We start from the raw sequence: 17,102 nt of genomic DNA, 5'->3' as shown, positions 1-17,102 counted from the left end.
TTTCCTTATGAAACAAGAAGGATGAGAATTTGGAGGCAGTATGGATGTTACAACTGTGCACACAGGTGTAAGGCATCAACACAAGGATGCCACCAATGTGATGGCAACCAACACAAGGTGCACTGACAGATTTTCTACAAAGCAATGGTGGCAAGGTAGGTACCTAACAAATACTAAGAAATGAGGGAAATAATAGGAAACAGTGTTGTGTGAATATGCACAACAGCAGTTTAATAGTATAATGAAGGTACTAGTGAAGATGGTGTGGGTTTACAACAGGTAAAACATAGCTGGAATTGGGTTGTAACAGTTTAAATAGAAGAGGACAAGTTATGCTGGAAGTTGGTGGAAGTGTAATAGGCTGTGCACAATGGAACTGCTGAGAAAAGTGTAATGATGGAGGATATGGCGAGTCATGGCAGTGATATAGCAGGTTATACTGCTGTGCATATTATGCACAGTAGGATGTATGCGATGGGGGGTCAAAAGTGTGATAGGTGAAGCACTTACGCAAAAGAGCCCAAGTGCTGAGATGCAACCAGTTGTGCAGCATGCTGCTGCACGAGGTACATTTGGGAGTCTAGAAGGTATTATGTGCCAGAAGGTAGATGCTGTGGGTAGCAGATAGTAGCTAAAGGTGATGAACATGAAGTGAAATCATGAGTGTAGCTGTGTGCATGTGGAGGAAGGAACTGCCTTGTCATGAAATGGTGACAGGTAGTATGATGCAGGAAATGAAAACCTGATTTTATATTAGCAGGTGGAGAGTTTTGAGATGGGTACTTGTGGTGCACAAGGAGGGATGGTTTGTACACGGTGTAGCAGTAGATACCTTAGGCATGGCATGGCCCTGCAGAAACACAGTAAGAGGGGTAAGGTAATGGTTAATGAACCTTGGTGAATAAGATATCCTAATGGCTGTGGTGGAAAGGATGTACAGGTGATTTTATGTTGCGGATAGTGATGGAAGAATTGCAAGGTTGATGGTGGTGTTATAAAAGTGCAAGGCGGTGCAGCAAGCATGTGATGCTGGGACAGGGGAATATGCAGGAAACAGTATCTATATGATGCAATGTGCTGGTGGCTGATGAATGTGATATAGGCAGTGGATGGAACATGATGAGTTTGAAGCCATAGCAATTTGCATAAAAGTGTTGTAAAACACAAGTGATTTGTGCTATTTAGGGATGCTTGAAATAAAAAACTTGTGAAATGAGGCACGGTACAACAAATAATGTGTTGTGAAATGAGAAAGGAATACCTGCTAAAAAAAGTAAGTACCCACAAAATGTCTTTGTGAAGCAATTCACAGCAAGTATCTAGTGAAGTGCATTTACAAAGGATCATTAGCAAATGTTAATGAGAAGCATTCACAGAGACTTTACAACAGATGTCTCGAAGGTGCTGGAGCTGGATCGCGTTTCCTGCAGCAAATGTCAACACTTTGGTAAAGATATTTTGCTCCTGTTCTCCAATTTCAATGAGTGCAGGAATAGACCCACTGTCCTCTCTCTTATTAGGTCACCCTTGCCTCCTTAAATTTTGCAGATTCAAAGACCCTGAAAGAGAAAAGAAAAAAAAAGTTATTTGACAATCTGAAAGCTGATGATTCAATTGGATGGGCTGTGGATGTCATAGACCCAAGAATTCCATCAACAAAGATGCTTGAGAAAGCAAAGATCGATTTGAATGAGATATCACATGAGTCTGCTATGGGCCTTGTCTCCCGGGTGCTTGGCCTGTGAGTTCTATTAACAGAAGTCTATGTCGATATTGTTGGGGATGCTGAGAAGTATAAAATCAAATTATATGGGAAGTTTCCTATCATCAGATTTGTTGTGGAGAGAGAACAGGAGAAAAGAAGCTGACAATCTCTTTTCCATTCGTTAGTGGTGCAAGCATTGTTGCAAAGGTAACCAGAGGCAGAGCTTTGCGTGAATGGGTGATTGATGAAACCGCAGAGAACATGAATAGAAACTTTTGTTTCTGGGTACTAAAGCTTGGCTAAACCATCACAAGCACTCAATATTTGGTTTCCCTAGTCTGGTGCGCTTCAGTTGGGGTACACGTAAATCGTATTACAAGAGTTTTGTTGAAGTGACATGGGGGTTTGATGCACAATAAGATGAATGCACTGATGGAAATGGGAAGCACTGGTTGGAATTGGCTAGCATCGGCTTTACTGGTTCGAAGCAAAAATCTAAAGAGATTGAATCAAGTGCTAAAGGACGCTGCAAGTTCTTCCAAGCTCGCAAGCCTCAGCAAGTTTTTCATTTCTAGTGAAATCATTTGGCTTTGATTCAAGGCCTGTTGTTTATCTATTCTTGTATCAATGTCCAGACAAGTTGCTTATGATGATAACATTGCTCGGAAAATTTTTTTAAATCAGTCGAAAGGAATCAAATGTTTTAGTAAGAAAAAAAAAATTTGAATGGATTCATGGGGTGTATCTACAGAAAAAAAAATTTCACAGGAGATGAGTTCAACGGATGAGCCAAAGGGGGGGGGGACACCCATGGAGAAGATGCAAACAAGGGATAGATTTATAGAACACAAGACGAATCACATAATATGCTGAAAATAAATAAATAAATAACTAAACAATATGCAGGAATGTAAAAGATGGAAGAGTATAGAAACAAAATGGATTTATACCTTTCATGATCCACAAAAATATCTTTAATGAGCTTTCTTCTACAACGATCAGAATCCCAACTGAATTTACCTCAGCTTTCATATGTCTTAAGAATAGCATCCATTGAATCCCCGGATTGTAGATGTAATCCACCCTTCCCAAACTTTCTGCTAAAACTACCCCAGAAAAATATGCTGATGGCTCAGTTTTTACCAATTTTGAATTTCATTGAATGGGCTCCATCGTGAATCAATCACGCAGCAAACACTATCGTGCCATTCGAATTCATGCCACCGGTTGGCATTTCAAATTCAGATTCATGTTGCCAGCTGATCTTAGCAACTAGGTTTCATTTCAGCAGGGCAATCTTAGAAAATTAGTTTATCAAAAGAAAAGAAAATCATGATCAACATATTGATTTGATCTTACATATACAGCAATCCATCTATGGCCATTCATCATTAGTATTGGGCTTCATTCAGTATATATAACTCGTAGAATTAGGTGTAATAGGGATGAACAGAAAAGGGGAAGCAAAAATGAGGGAACGGACGCGTAGGGAATCGGAATACAAACGAGAAGTAGATAAAAAAAAAACAAAGATCGACAAAAATAAAAATAAACTAAAAAAAAAATGCCAAAAGAAATCATAAGAGAATTGCAAAAGGGTGTTGGAACATGGTAATTCCATTTGATGTTGCATCGGATGAGCTGATCCTGCTATATACAGATCAGTCTCACCGTTTTGCTTTGTGAAAGAAACTATGGAAGGGTAAGAAAAGAAGACAACGAGATGCAGAGAAGAAAGAAAAGAAAATTTACAGAAGATCAAAGAAAATGAGGGCAGTGGCTTACCTGTAATCGCAGGGGGAGGGGAATTCGATCAGTTTCCTCCAGCCGAAGGAGAGAAAAACCAGAGAGAAAAATAACTTAATCAGATCAGAAGGGTGCGAGGGTGAAGCTGGATGGGGCGAAGACCCCTGCGTGATCTCCTTTTAAAGACGAAGAGGAGAATTCGAGAAACGAGCTGTTGGAGATAGAGGGTCATCCGACGGGAGAGAGGCGATGGAGGGTGCGAACGGGGGTGGCCGTTGCAATTTTTTTGAAATTCCCAAGAGGGGCCTCCTTTTCAGAACTTTTCTAAAAAAAATAGTTTTTGTTTTCAAAAAGAGGTTTCAATCAGAGGGTTTTAACAAAAAATTTAAAAAGGAAGGTAGATTGCATAATTTCTGAAATTTTTGGATTTTTGATTTTCTTATTTTTTTTTCTTTTTCTTTTTTTAAACATATATTTGTAAAACTCTAAAACTAAGAAAATTAATACCAATTTTACAAAATTTCATAAGAGAAAGGTTTTTCTGAAAGATCAGGGTTATTTTAGGGAAAGTTTCTTCAGAAGAATGGGTTTGAACCCATGTTTTGAGAAAATGTTCGAGTTTTGACACTCGAATTGAGAAATACAATGTGATGGATCCAAACAGATGTCGAATGGACTATCCGAGCAATTTAAAGGCTATTTTTGGTATTTTCTAGAATTTTAATTTAAAATTTGAACAAGGAGATTCAGATTTGGATCTGGGCAATGGATCCAGATCCAAAATCAATTTAAACTTATGAAATGATTTTAATTTCAATAAAACTTGAGAAATGAACTAGAATTTAGATTTAAAATGACTCATTTACTCAAAAAAATGAATTTAGGGGCAAAAGGGGAATATTTAAAAGATTTTGAAAAATTTAGGGTGTTCACAAATGCCCCTCTTTGCTACTAAGCCGGTTGAAAGCCGAGCTTAGTGGCAAAGATAACACTCCAAATTTTGAAAATGCCCCAGTCAACAGATCTGAACTGGGTGTGGAAGAATTTGATTTAAAAGACATGGTTTTTCAGATTTAAAACTTTATCCTTGAATGGCTTTTGGAAGACGAAGTCCTCGAAAGTGATACGACTGAGTAGAAAATGAGGAAATCGTGATGGGACTTTGGGTGATGATCTCGAAATGATAGGAGTTTCGATCTAGTCTCATGGGTGAGACAAGATCAGCTTTTTGAGTGACTCAGGTTTAGCCCTTAACCTGGATGGGACAGAGATATATCAAGATAATCTGAATGGGGAAAGGAATATGTGAGGACGTTGATGGGACATTTTGGCAAATGTTTCACGAGATGAAGCTCAAGTAGGATTTTATGATGGATATACAAAGCATGGATTCCTCGATGAGAGGAACCATGATGGGACTGGAGGAAAACACCTTGTCAAAATGAGAAACCTTGTTAGAACGAGACTCAGGTTTAACCTAAACCTGAAAAAGGAAGATACCTCGATGCACGAGGTTCAGGCTTAACCCTTAACATATATCTTTCCTTATGAAACAAGAAGGATGAGAATTTGGAGGCAGTATGGACGTTACAACTGTGCACACAGGTGTAAGGCATCAACACAAGGATGCCACCAATGTGATGGCAACCAACACAAGGTGCAGTGACAGATTTTCTACAAAGCAATGGTGGCAAGGTAGGTACCTAACAAATACTAAGAAATGAGGGAAATAATAGGAAACAGTGTTGTGTGAATATGCACAACAGCAGTTTAATAGTATAATGAAGGTACAAGTGAAGATGGTGTGGGTTTACAACAGGTAAAACATAGCTGGAATTGGGTTGTAACAGTTTAAATAGAAGAGGACAAGTTATGCTGGAAGTTGGTGGAAGTGTAATAGGCTGTGCACAATGGAACTGCTGAGAAAAGTGTAATGATGGAGGATATGGCGAGTCATGGCAGTGATATAGCAGGTTATACTGCTGTGCATATTATGCACAGTAGGATGTATGCGATGGGGGGTCAAAAGTGTGATAGGTGAAGCACTTACGCAAAAGAGCCCAAGTGCTGAGATGCAACCAGTCGTGCAGCATGCTGCTGCAAGAGGTACAGTTGGGAGTCTAGAAGGTATTATGTGCCAGAAGGTAGATGCTGTGGGTAGCAGATAGTAGCTAAAGGTGATGAACATGAAGTGAAATCATGAGTGTAGCTGTGTGCATGTGGAGGAAGGAACTGCCTTTTCATGAAATGGTGACAGGTAGTATGATGCAGGAAATGAAAACCTGATTTTATATTAGCAGGTGGAGAGTTTTGAGATGGGTACTTGTGGTGCACAAGGAGGGATGGTTTGTACACGGTGTAGCAGTAGATACCTTAGGCATGGTATGGCCCTGCAGAAACACAGTAAGAGGGGTAAGGTAATGGTTAATGAACCTTGGTGAATAAGATATCCTAATGGCTGTGGTGGAAAGGATGTACAGGTGATTTTATGTTGCGGATAGTGATGGAAGAATTGCAAGGTTGATGGTGGTGTTATAAAAGTGCAAGGCGGTGCAACAAGCATGTGATGCTGGGACAGGGGAATATGCAGGAAACAGTATCTATATGATGCAATGTGCTGGTGGCTGATGAATGTGATATAGGCAGTGGATGGAACATGATGAGTTTGAAGCCATAGCAATTTGCATAAAAGTGTTGTAAAACACAAATGATTTGTGCTATTTAGGGATGCTTGAAATAAAAGACTTGTGAAATGAGGCACGGTACAACAAATAATGTGTTGTGAAATGAGAAAGGAATACCTGCTAAAAAAAGTAAGTACCCACAAAATGTCTTTGTGAAGCAATTCACAGCAAGTATCTAGTGAAGTGCATTTACAAAGGATCATTAGCAAATGTTAATGAGAAGCATTCACAGAGACTTTACAGCAGATGTCTCGAAGGTGCTGGAGCTGGATCGCGTTTCCTGCAGCAAATGTCAACACTTTGGTAAAGATATTTTGCTCCTGTTCTCCAATTTCAATGAGTGCAGGAATAGACCCACTGTCCTCTCTCTTATTAGGTCACCCTTGCCTCCTTAAATTTTGCAGATTCAAAGACCCTGAAAGAGAAAAGAAAAAAAAAAGTTATTTGACAATCTGAAAGCTGATGATTCAATTGGATGGGCTGTGGATGTCATAGACCCAAGAATTCCATCAACAAAGATGCTTGAGAAAGCAAAGATCGATTTGAATGAGATATCACATGAGTCTGCTATGGGCCTTGTCTCCCGGGTGCTTGGCCTGGGAGTTCTATTAACAGAAGTCTATGTCGATATTGTTGGGGATGCTGAGAAGTATAAAATCAAATTATCTAGGAAGTTTCCTATCATCAGATTTTTTGTGGAGAGAGAACAGGAGAAAAGAAGCTGACAATCTATTTTCCATTCGTTAGTGGTGCAAGCATTGTTGCAAAGGTAACCAGAGGCAGAGCTTTGCGTGAAAGGGTGATTGATGAAACCACAGAGAACATGAATAGAAACTTTTGTTTCTGGGTACTAAAGCTTGGCTAAACCATCACAAGCACTCAGTATTTGGTTTCCCTAGTCTGGTGCGCTTCAGTTGGGGTACATGTAAATCGTATTACAAGAATTTTGTTGAAGTGACATGGGGGTCTGATGCACAATAAGACGAATGCACTGATGGAAATGGGAAGCACTGGTTGGAATTGGCTAGCATCGGCTTTACTGGTTCGAAGCAAAAATCTAAAGAGATTGAATCAAGTGCTAAAGGATGCTGCAAGTTCTTCCAAGCTCGCAAGCCTCAGCAAGTTTTTCATTTCTAGTGAAATCATTTTTGGCTTTGATTCAAGGCCTGTTGTTTATCTATTCTTGTATCAATGTCCAGACAAGTTGCTTATGATGATAACATTGCTCGTTTTTTTTTTTTTAAATCAGTCGAAAGGAATCAAATGTTTTAGTAAGAAAAAATAAAATTTGAATGGATTCATGGGGAGTCTCTACAGAAAAAAAAAAATTTCACATGAGATGAGTTCAACGGATGAGCCAAAGGGGGGGGGGGGGGGCGACACACCCATGGAGAAGATGCAAACAAGGGATGGATTTATAGAACACAAGACGAATCACATAATATGCTGAAAAAAAAAGAAAAATAAATAACTAAACAATATGCAGGAATGTAAAAGATGGAAGAGTATAGAAACGAAATGGATTTATACCTTTCATGATCCACAAAAATATTTTTAATGAGCTTTCTTCTACAACGATCAGAATCCCAACTGAATTTACCTCATCTTTCATATGTCTTAAGAATAGCATCCATTGAATCCCCGGATTGTAGATGTAATCGACCCTTCCCAAACTTTCTGCTAAAACTACCCCAGAAAAATATGCTGATGGCTCGGTTTTTACCAATTTTGAATTTCATTGAATGGGCTCCATCGTGAATCAATCACGCAACAAACACTATTGTGCCATTCGGATTCATGCCACCGGTTGGCATTTCAAATTCAGATTCATGTTGCCAGCTGATCTTAGCAACTAGTTCTTCATTTCAGCAGGGCAATCTTAGAAAATTAGTTTATCAAAAGAAAAGAAAATCATGATCAACATATTGATTTGATCTTACATATACAGCAATCCATCTATGGCCATTCATCATTAGTATTGGGCTTCATTCAGTATATATAACTCGTAGAATTAGGTGTAATAGGGATGAACAGAAAAGGGGAAGCAAAAATGAGGGAACGGACGCGTAGGGAATCGGAATACAAACGAGAAGTAGATAAAAAAAAAACCAAAGATCGACAAAAATAAAAATAAACTAAAAAAAAAAATGCCAAAAGAAATCATAAGAGAATTGCAAAAGGGTGTTGGAACATGGTAATTCCATTTGATGTTGCATCGGATGAGCTGATCCTGCTATATACAGATCAGTCTCACCGTTTTGCTTTGTGAAAGAAACTATGGAAGGGTAAGAAAAGAAGACAACGAGATGCAGAGAAGAAAGAAAAGAAAATTTACAGAAGATCAAAGAAAATGAGGGCAGTGGCTTACCTGTAATCGCAGGGGGAGGGGAATTCGATCAGTTTCCTCCAGCCGAAGGAGAGAAAAACCAAAGAGAAAAATAACTTAATTAGATCAGAAGGGTGCGAGGGTGAAGCTGGATGGGGCGAAGACCCCTGCGTGATCTCCTTTTAAAGACGAAGAGGAGAATTCGAGAAACGAGCTGTTGGAGATAGAGGGTCATCCGACGGGAGAGAGGCGATGAAGGGTGCGAACGGGGGTGGCCGTTGTAATTTTTTTGAAATTCCCAAGAGGGGCCTCCTTTTCAGAACTTTTCTAAAAAAAAATAGTTTTTGTTTTCAAAAAGAGGTTTCAATAAGAGGGTTTTAACAAAAAGTTTAAAAAGGAAGGTAGATTGCATAAATTCTGAAATTTTTGGATTTTTGATTTTCTTATTTTTTGTTTTCTTTTTCTTTTTTTAAATATATATTTGTAAAACTCTAAAACTAAGAAAATTAATACCAATTTTACAAAATTTCATAAGAGAAAGGTTTTTCTGAAAGATCAGGGTTATTTTGGGGAAAGTTTCTTCAGAAGAATGGGTTTGAACCCAGGTTTTGAGAAAATGTTCTAGTTTTGACACTCGAATTGAGAAATAAAATGTGATGGATCCAAACGGATGTCGAATGGACTATCCGAGCTATTTAAAGGCTATTTTTGGTATTTTCTAGAATTTTAATTTAAAATTTGAACAAGGAGATTCAGATTTGGATCTGGGCAATGAATCCAGATCCAAAATCAATTTAAACATATGAAATGATTTTAATTTCAATAAAACTTGAGAAATGAACTAGAATTTAGATTTAAAATGACTCATTTACTCAAAAAAAATGAATTTAGGGGCAAAAAGGGAATATTTAAAAGATTTTGAAAAATTTGGGGTGTTCATACATGGTCCTATGCACAGTAGAATTAGCATTCTTCCAAGACAGTCAGAATTTCATCGATGTCAGAGTCGCCCAACTCTTTCGAAGATGGGGAAGCAAACAGACCCGTCAACTTTCAGTGTCCATGACAGCTTTAGCCTTTCTCTACCGAGGCTTAGCTCATTTCACCCTTGGAGAGACCATTTTGGTGGAAGGATGCACGTACGCCCTGCAGTCTTGGTTCCTGCAACACGTGCCATCGAAGGACAAATCCTTCAGATTCAATAGCAAGAAGTCGAATGTGAACACCCCAATTTTTTCAAAATCTTTTAAATATTCCCTTTTCGCCCCTGATATCATTTTTTGAGCAATTGAGCCACTTTTAAATCTAAATTCCAGTGCATTTCTCAAGTTTTACTGAAATTAAATTCATTTTATATATCTGACTTGATTTTGGGTCCGGATCCATTGTCAAGATCCAAATTTGAGTCTCGTGGTCTAAATTTTAAATTAAATTAAAATTACAGAAAAATACCAAAAATAGTTTTTTTTAAATAGCTCGGACAGTCCATCCGACATCCGATTAGATTTACCATGTTGTATTTCTTGATTCGAGTCTCGAAACTCGAACATTTCCTCAAAACCTGGATACAAACCCATTTTCTGAAAGAATTTCCACAAAATAACCCTGATTTTTCATAAAAACCCCTTCTTTTGTAAATATCTTAAAATTTTGTAAAAGCAGTTTAAATTCCTTAGTTTTCAGAGTTTTGTTTTCAAAAAATACAAAAAAATGTAGAAAATTCAAGAAAAGAACAAAAAAAATAAGAAAATAAAAAAAGAAAACAATAGAAAAAATTTCAAAAAAATTCAGAAAACATGCAATTCAAACTCTTTTTGAAAACCCTCTATTGAAAACCTTTTTTGGGAAATTCTTAAAAGGAAGCCCCCCTTGGGAATTTTTGAAAAATGGCAACGGCCATCTCCCGCGCACATTTTCCCCTCTATTTCCACCTTCGATCTCCAACCATCGCCTGGGTTCTCCTCCATCCATCTCCAACAATCTTTCTCCCGAACTATTCTCTTCTTCTTTAAAAGGAAAGCACGCAGATGAATGAGGGATCGACTTCTTCACTCTTTCACATTCTCCATTACAATACGTTTCCCACCCTTCCCCCTTTCTCTTTCCTTCAGAAAGCATCCGTTCTTCACCTCTCCTTTTCTGCCAATATATCGGCAACTCGAGGCCCCTCCTCCTGAAATTCATCTGCAACTTATTGCTGGAAGCCTACCACCTGGGATCATCGAGTTTTCATCAGCAAATCTCCTTTCCCTTTTTTTTTTCTCTTCAGAACCTCTGCAAATCAGGTAAGTTTTCTTCTCCTTCTTCAGATTTTTCCCTTTATTTGCCTATTGTGGATCTACCATTGATGCATTATTGATGTTGTCGGTCTGCTTATCGCAGTACCGACCCATCAGATGCTACAGCCATAGGAATCAAGTGATTCCAACATTTTTTTTTTTGGTTTTATTTTGCTACTTGAGTTATATCTTTAGTATTTTGTTTGATGTTCTACCTTATTGTGTTTAAATTTCTGTATAATTTTGCTGTGAATTATGCCCTGCTCCCTGTTCAAGACCTATTCTGATTCCCGATTTTCATCATCCCATTAACATCCATTTTCCATCTATTCCCCTTCCGCCATCATCCACGAATTCATCTTCTCCCTCCTGATCTCCTATCTTTCCTTCATCAGTGGCGAGAAAATCACCCAGCATAAGCAAGAAGAGAGAAATTCTTCTTTTGGATCCACGAATGAGGTAGATCATTCCCCTGCAGTTATAGCCTCCATGATGCATATTGCTATAGTTGATCTCAAATGCTTGTTGTATTTTGAAGCTACGGTAAATCACGCATGTACTACCTTCTTGTTGGCTTCCTGTTCAATTTCTGAATATATCATTCAAACGCATTTGTTCATCTAGTTGTAAGTTACGTTTTCATGATATACTGAATTTGTTTCATTCCCAATATTTTGTTTGAATTCGTTTAGAAGTTTTATTCATCATCAAATTGTATTTACATGGTCGCATATATAACTCCATTTGTTTTTATATTTTGATTCAATCTGAAATCATCATTCTCTAAATGTATATTCTTACACGATCTGGTGAGATTACTCCCCTCTTCTAAGAAATCGGATGAATTCGGCTCCCATTTCACTAGATCTACTGAGAATATCGAGTTCCACCCTACAGTCTGTCGTGAAAATATTTGTTCTGAGTTATTTGCAAACACCTTGTTCTGTTTTACTGTCTCTCATAAGTAGTTGTATCGTGAGCTTCCGTGGATCTCCCTTGGGCTTTTGACAGAGCCTCTTAAAAAGCTTCCATCAACCCTAGATCGGGAACTTCGGATGTTGCAAATTACAGATGAAGATCTCAAAGTTAATTATCACAATATGGAATTCCATTCAATTGGATTTGCTTCTGGACCATTGTTATGGTTCATCTTGCTGCCTTATTTTTCCACTGCAAAAACTCCTCTAGAAATGTATTTTCTAGTCATTAATTTCAAGATTAAATTCGTTGGAAGGAGAGGAGCTTATGATGTCTGGTCAAAAGGAATGAATCTGATGATGGAGAATTGGATCCTTGAAGGAATTGTCGGTTGAGGCACACCTGTACAAGATTTCTAGTTTCCTATCGTCTACTGAGGAATCTATAGGATTTTGATATTTGACACTGCTGCTGCTTCAAGTATTCTCTGAGTCGTTTTTTTTTTCTTTCCTTTTTCAATCATATTGCTGCTTTGATATATTTTTGTGTTAGCTGCTTATAGTATCTGAACAACGTGTATCTGAGAACATCTTCTTCGAGACTCTTTGTTTTAGCTTGTGCTTAGAAATATGATTTTTATGATGTTAATTCAAATAATATTTGGTTAGGTGACGATTCATTGTTCTGCTGGTGGCTTACCAATGAAATCAGGTTAAAAATCAACATATTAATTCACTGTTGTATCCTCTGCACCTCTTCGGTACATCACGTAATGAACCACCTTTGCCTCCTCTTCCCCCAACACCTCATCCATTTTCAGCTTCTATTGCACAAACTTCTGCAAAAGCTGCTTCTCAATCATCAATCTACAGTCAAACTAGTACCGGAGCTCCACCTTCTGCTCCCACACCCTTAGTTGATGCACAAGTTCTATCTGGCGCCAACCAAAATAGTCCTTTGCCTTCTCATTCATAACCTTGTTTTGCTGCAAATCAAATTCCCTGCTAGCTTAGTGTCTTCACACACGTTAAAAGTATTTTTCTAATGCAGGCAGTCACTAAGTCACATCTCACAGCCTCCATTACTGTAAATTGCACTGTACTTCTTTTCTGTTGCTTCTCCAAACACCACCCACCTTCGTATCAATCCAGCCACCCTGTAACCTAATATTCATTGTTATAGTCCATACCTTCACAGCCCTGTGCAGCAGCCCAGCCCTCAACTGACTGTATTCTTTCTTCCCAGTCCCACCTATTGCCATCTCTCCTGCTCATATCCTTGTTATATAGCATTACCACATGATTGGATGATATTGGCAAACAAAAGCCTGAAAGTGCCAAAGATTTGGAAAGTAAAAGTGTGAAGGAGCTCAATAAGTAGTGATAATGTGGAGCAAAATTGTGATCAGGTTGACTCTATCGAAGTTAAAACTGATGCAAGAGTGGGTGAATCAGTAATGGGTAATGAGAATAGAAATAACATCAGAGAAAAAGGCCATGGTTGAGCAGCAGCACGATGCATCAACACGGGACGATAAATCTTCCCTTACTCTAGCCCAAGAAACAGAAGAGGTCCCAGCAAAGTCTGCTAGAGCAAATGCTCCTACGGTGTCTACTTTTACCACCGAACCATCTGGTTTAGCTTGTATTGCAGCGACTGATCCAGCTTCAAAGACTGATTCTGATTTGAATGAAGGATTTCCCATTGATGATGGTAATCAAAATGAGCCAGCACCAGTGGCAACTGTATCTGTCAGTTCTACTGCCGTACATCAACCCAGTCCTGTGCCTTTTTCTGTTTCCACAATATCAAAGTGGTATATCAGTTTCAATTACTGTAGTTGCGGCTGTAAAATACTCCATCATACACTTTCACTGCTTCTGCACCTCATGTTCAGCATCTATGGTAGTCACCCACTCATGTTATATTGCACACAACATCTTCTCAACAACCCCTCATATTCATAGTAACTCATTAGCCTATGATCCACCATGATACCCAACATCACCTTTTTACCTTGCTGCACTTATTACATTCACACAGGCATATGAGTCTCTCACCCTCTACATTTTAAAGTCAACATAACATATGCAATTTTCCTCCATTTTCATACTAATCGGGTGTTTTTGCAGGGAATGTGTGAAAAATATCATTACTTGGAGTTGTAAATTCAATTTTATATGTTGTAATAAGTTAAATCATAATGAGAACTTACATTCCAGTCTTAGATAGAATGAATGAGCATTGTAAACATCATGAATTGTTTGTTTTCATGCATTTTTTTCCTTTATCTCTCAAATTCTCACAAATGGCAACACGAATGGCATGTGCACCATTTCGTAAGAGGTAACTAGTCCTAAGTCGATGATTTGCATCAATGGCCATAGTCAGGATGTAAACAAAACTTAGGATTTTTATCTTTTATAAAATAACATTTGATCCACACTAGATCCTCTTCAAAAAATCATCATATTTTCAAATATTTCCTTCTTTTATTAGAGTTTAAACTTAAAATTGGCTCAAATTATATACCAATGGCCATAGTCAGGGTATATTGAGAGTTAATTTCATTTTAAACTCTATAAAAGCACAAAAATATGTTTTATTCTTCATCTGAATTTAAATATAGATTATTATATAATACATTCAATGACCATAGTCAAGGATGTATTATATTTTCAATCTTATTTCAATTCATGTAAAGAATGAAATACGATTTTTCAAATCCAATTTCAAAAGTTTAAATTCATTCATCATTTAGGATAGAACTGCATCATATTTTCAAAATTCCTTTTTCAAAATTCCAAGTGATATAAATATCTTCTTCAATTAATCTTCAAATCTTGTAAAATCCAAATTCATCTTTTCATTTTCAATCTCAAAGTTCAATTTAAACTTTGAGATTTCAAATTCATTCTATATTCAAAATTCCATTTCCAAAATGGAGTCCAATTTCAAAGTTCAATCTAAACTTTGAGATTTTTGATCCATCATCTGATTCAAAACTTGAATTCAAAGTCCAATTTGGCTTTGAAATTCATTTGTATATCCCAAAGTTCAAAGTTCAATTTAAAGTCACCTTCTGTTTAATGTTATCATCTTCAAAAATTCAAAACCAAAGTTTGAGATTGATTCTGAATCTCAAAAACTCGATCCTTCTTAAAATCCAAATTCAGTCTGGGTTTTTAAAACTCAGATCCATCTTCTTTGGACTTTCAAAGTCCAAATCCAAAAAGTTAGGACCCAACTTCACCTTGGATCTTAGATCTCAGATCCAAACCCATTTTAGGATCTAGTTCCATCTTTAGATCCAGAACCAAATTCCACTTTGGATCTCAGGCTTCAGATACAAATCAATTTTAAGATCCAGAACCCAATTCTACCTTGGATCTCAGACTTCAGATCCAAATCCATCCTAGGATCCAGAATCCAATTCTACATTGGATCTCAGACTTCAGATCCAAATCCAAATCCATTTTAGGATCCAGAATCCAACTCCATCTTGGATCTCAGATTCAGATCTAAAACCTATTCTAGGATCCAGAACCCAATTCTACCTTGGATCTCAGACTCCAGATCCAATTCCATTTTAGGATCTAGAATCCAATTCTACTTTGGATCTCAGATTTCAGATCCAAATCCATCTTAAGATCCAGACTTCAGATTTAAATTTCAACTTTCAAATCCAATTCTGTTTTTTAAATTCCAACTTTCAAATCCAAATCCACTTCATTTCCAGATTTCAAATCTAAAACCATTTTTCAGATCTCATCCGAACTTCCTAAATCCATTTCTATTTTTAATATCATTTTTCCATTCTGATTTCAAAATTGAAATTCAAATTCCATTTCAAATATTCATTTCCTTTCCTAAATCTAAGTTTAAAATCCAAAATCAAAGTCCATTTCTGGCTTTGAAACTTCATTTCCTTTCATTTCAAATTTCAAATCATTCCTTCTCAAAATCAAGATTTATTTTGCCGACTCTAAATTATTTCGAAGACTTAGAATTTCTCTGATCTATCTCAAGTTCTAAGTTATATAAAAACCATTTCTTCACTCCATTATCAAGTTCATCTCAGAATACTTGGAAATTTTCAAAACATCTTTAAAAAAAAGCATACATCCCTGCATTGCACAAGCATGATTCTTTGTGCATTTAGAGTTAGAATAAATTCTTAGATAATATTTAGGCAAAGCAAAAGGCATAAATTTGATCCTTGGTTCGATTACCTCTGGTAAAGGTGCCAGGAACGGTCGAACCTCGTACCGACGAACGAATCCCGTCTCTCCATTTTTCCCGCAAATTTTTAAAACGGAGGCGAGTTAAATTTCTAAATATTTTCAAATCAAGGTCAAGTGATACCCCGCAAAAGAGTTCATCTTCTCTCTTATTTCCTTTCTTTTCTCTTCTCTCTTCTTTTCTGTCTTTTATTTTTCTCCCCTCAAAAAGGAGGAAAATAGAGGTTAGAAAGGAAAAAGAGAAGGAAGAGAGAGAAACCACAAGGGAGGAAAAATTTTGCGATGATCACACCGAAGTCTGCCATTCAGTATCGAGCTTCGATCGAGAGTCTGCATCAGGAAAAGATCCTTTGGGACTACTTCGACAGGAGAGAGTTAGTTCGTCGCTACACTTATGATCGTAGCAAGCATTACAGATTGCTTGGTCCCTTCTTCTGTGTCGACTGTCAGCCAGAGAGGTGCCTTAGACAGTTCTCGCAACTGCAGGTTCGTGTCAACACTCGCTTCCTGACGGGCCACATGCCAGAATTTGATTTGCAGTCGAATAAGTGGTCTGGGGCATACCATGTAACTAAATACACTTGGGATTCCTTCATTCCTTTGTCTGTATTTCCTGGACCCAGTGTATCTACTGAGTATCAAGAGTGGTGGCAAACTGTCTGTCCACCCTCTCTTTGTCTTAGAATCCATTATCAATAAAATTTACTTTTTGTCCTGCTAAAAAGCATTTTCAAATATTATTTTAAGCGTAGATACCCACAATGTTTATGGCGATCTTATCTTCGGCAATGGGGATATTCTTTTTATATTCTCCTTGTTCTTCTTCAAACATCTTTTATCATGGTTGACGACCTTGCCTAGGTAACAAGGCATATTTTTCAGTTGTCATGAGAATGATGACGCAATTGTCATAAAATCTTGTGATGACCCAATCTCTGGTAATGAGATAATCCTTTAATTGTCTACCAAGTCCTCCATTCTTTTCTCAAAATGCTGTTTTGAAAAAGTCTCTTCTTCACTCTAACCATTCCCTTATTCTGCAGAAAGCATCGACATTGTTAGAATGATTTAAACAAGGACTGGGAAAGAAACAGTTGCTTAGCACAGTGACAACGAGATCGAAGAGATGGACTCTCCCAAGTCAGTCAGAGGATAGGGTCAAAACAAAGGCAATGATATTGATCCCACCATGTATGGTCTATT

The 17,102-nt window shown here is 37.6% G+C and overlaps 2 pseudogenes; both read left to right on the top strand.

Annotated features, from left to right (window-relative positions):
- The first annotated feature begins 532 nt into the window (after positions 1-532).
- LOC149816861 (ribonuclease H2 subunit A pseudogene) lies at positions 533-2,280 on the top strand (annotated as a pseudogene).
- A 4,064-nt stretch (positions 2,281-6,344) lies between these two features.
- On the top strand, positions 6,345-7,272 carry LOC149816860 (ribonuclease H2 subunit A pseudogene; annotated as a pseudogene).
- Positions 7,273-17,102: the final 9,830 nt, after the last annotated feature.

Source organism: Nuphar pumila, chromosome 14 (genome assembly GCF_984573655.1).
Source record: "Nuphar pumila chromosome 14, dmNupPumi1.hap1.1, whole genome shotgun sequence".
Lineage (NCBI taxonomy): Eukaryota > Viridiplantae > Streptophyta > Magnoliopsida > Nymphaeales > Nymphaeaceae > Nuphar > Nuphar pumila.
This window is presented reverse-complemented; position numbering and strand designations above follow the sequence as displayed.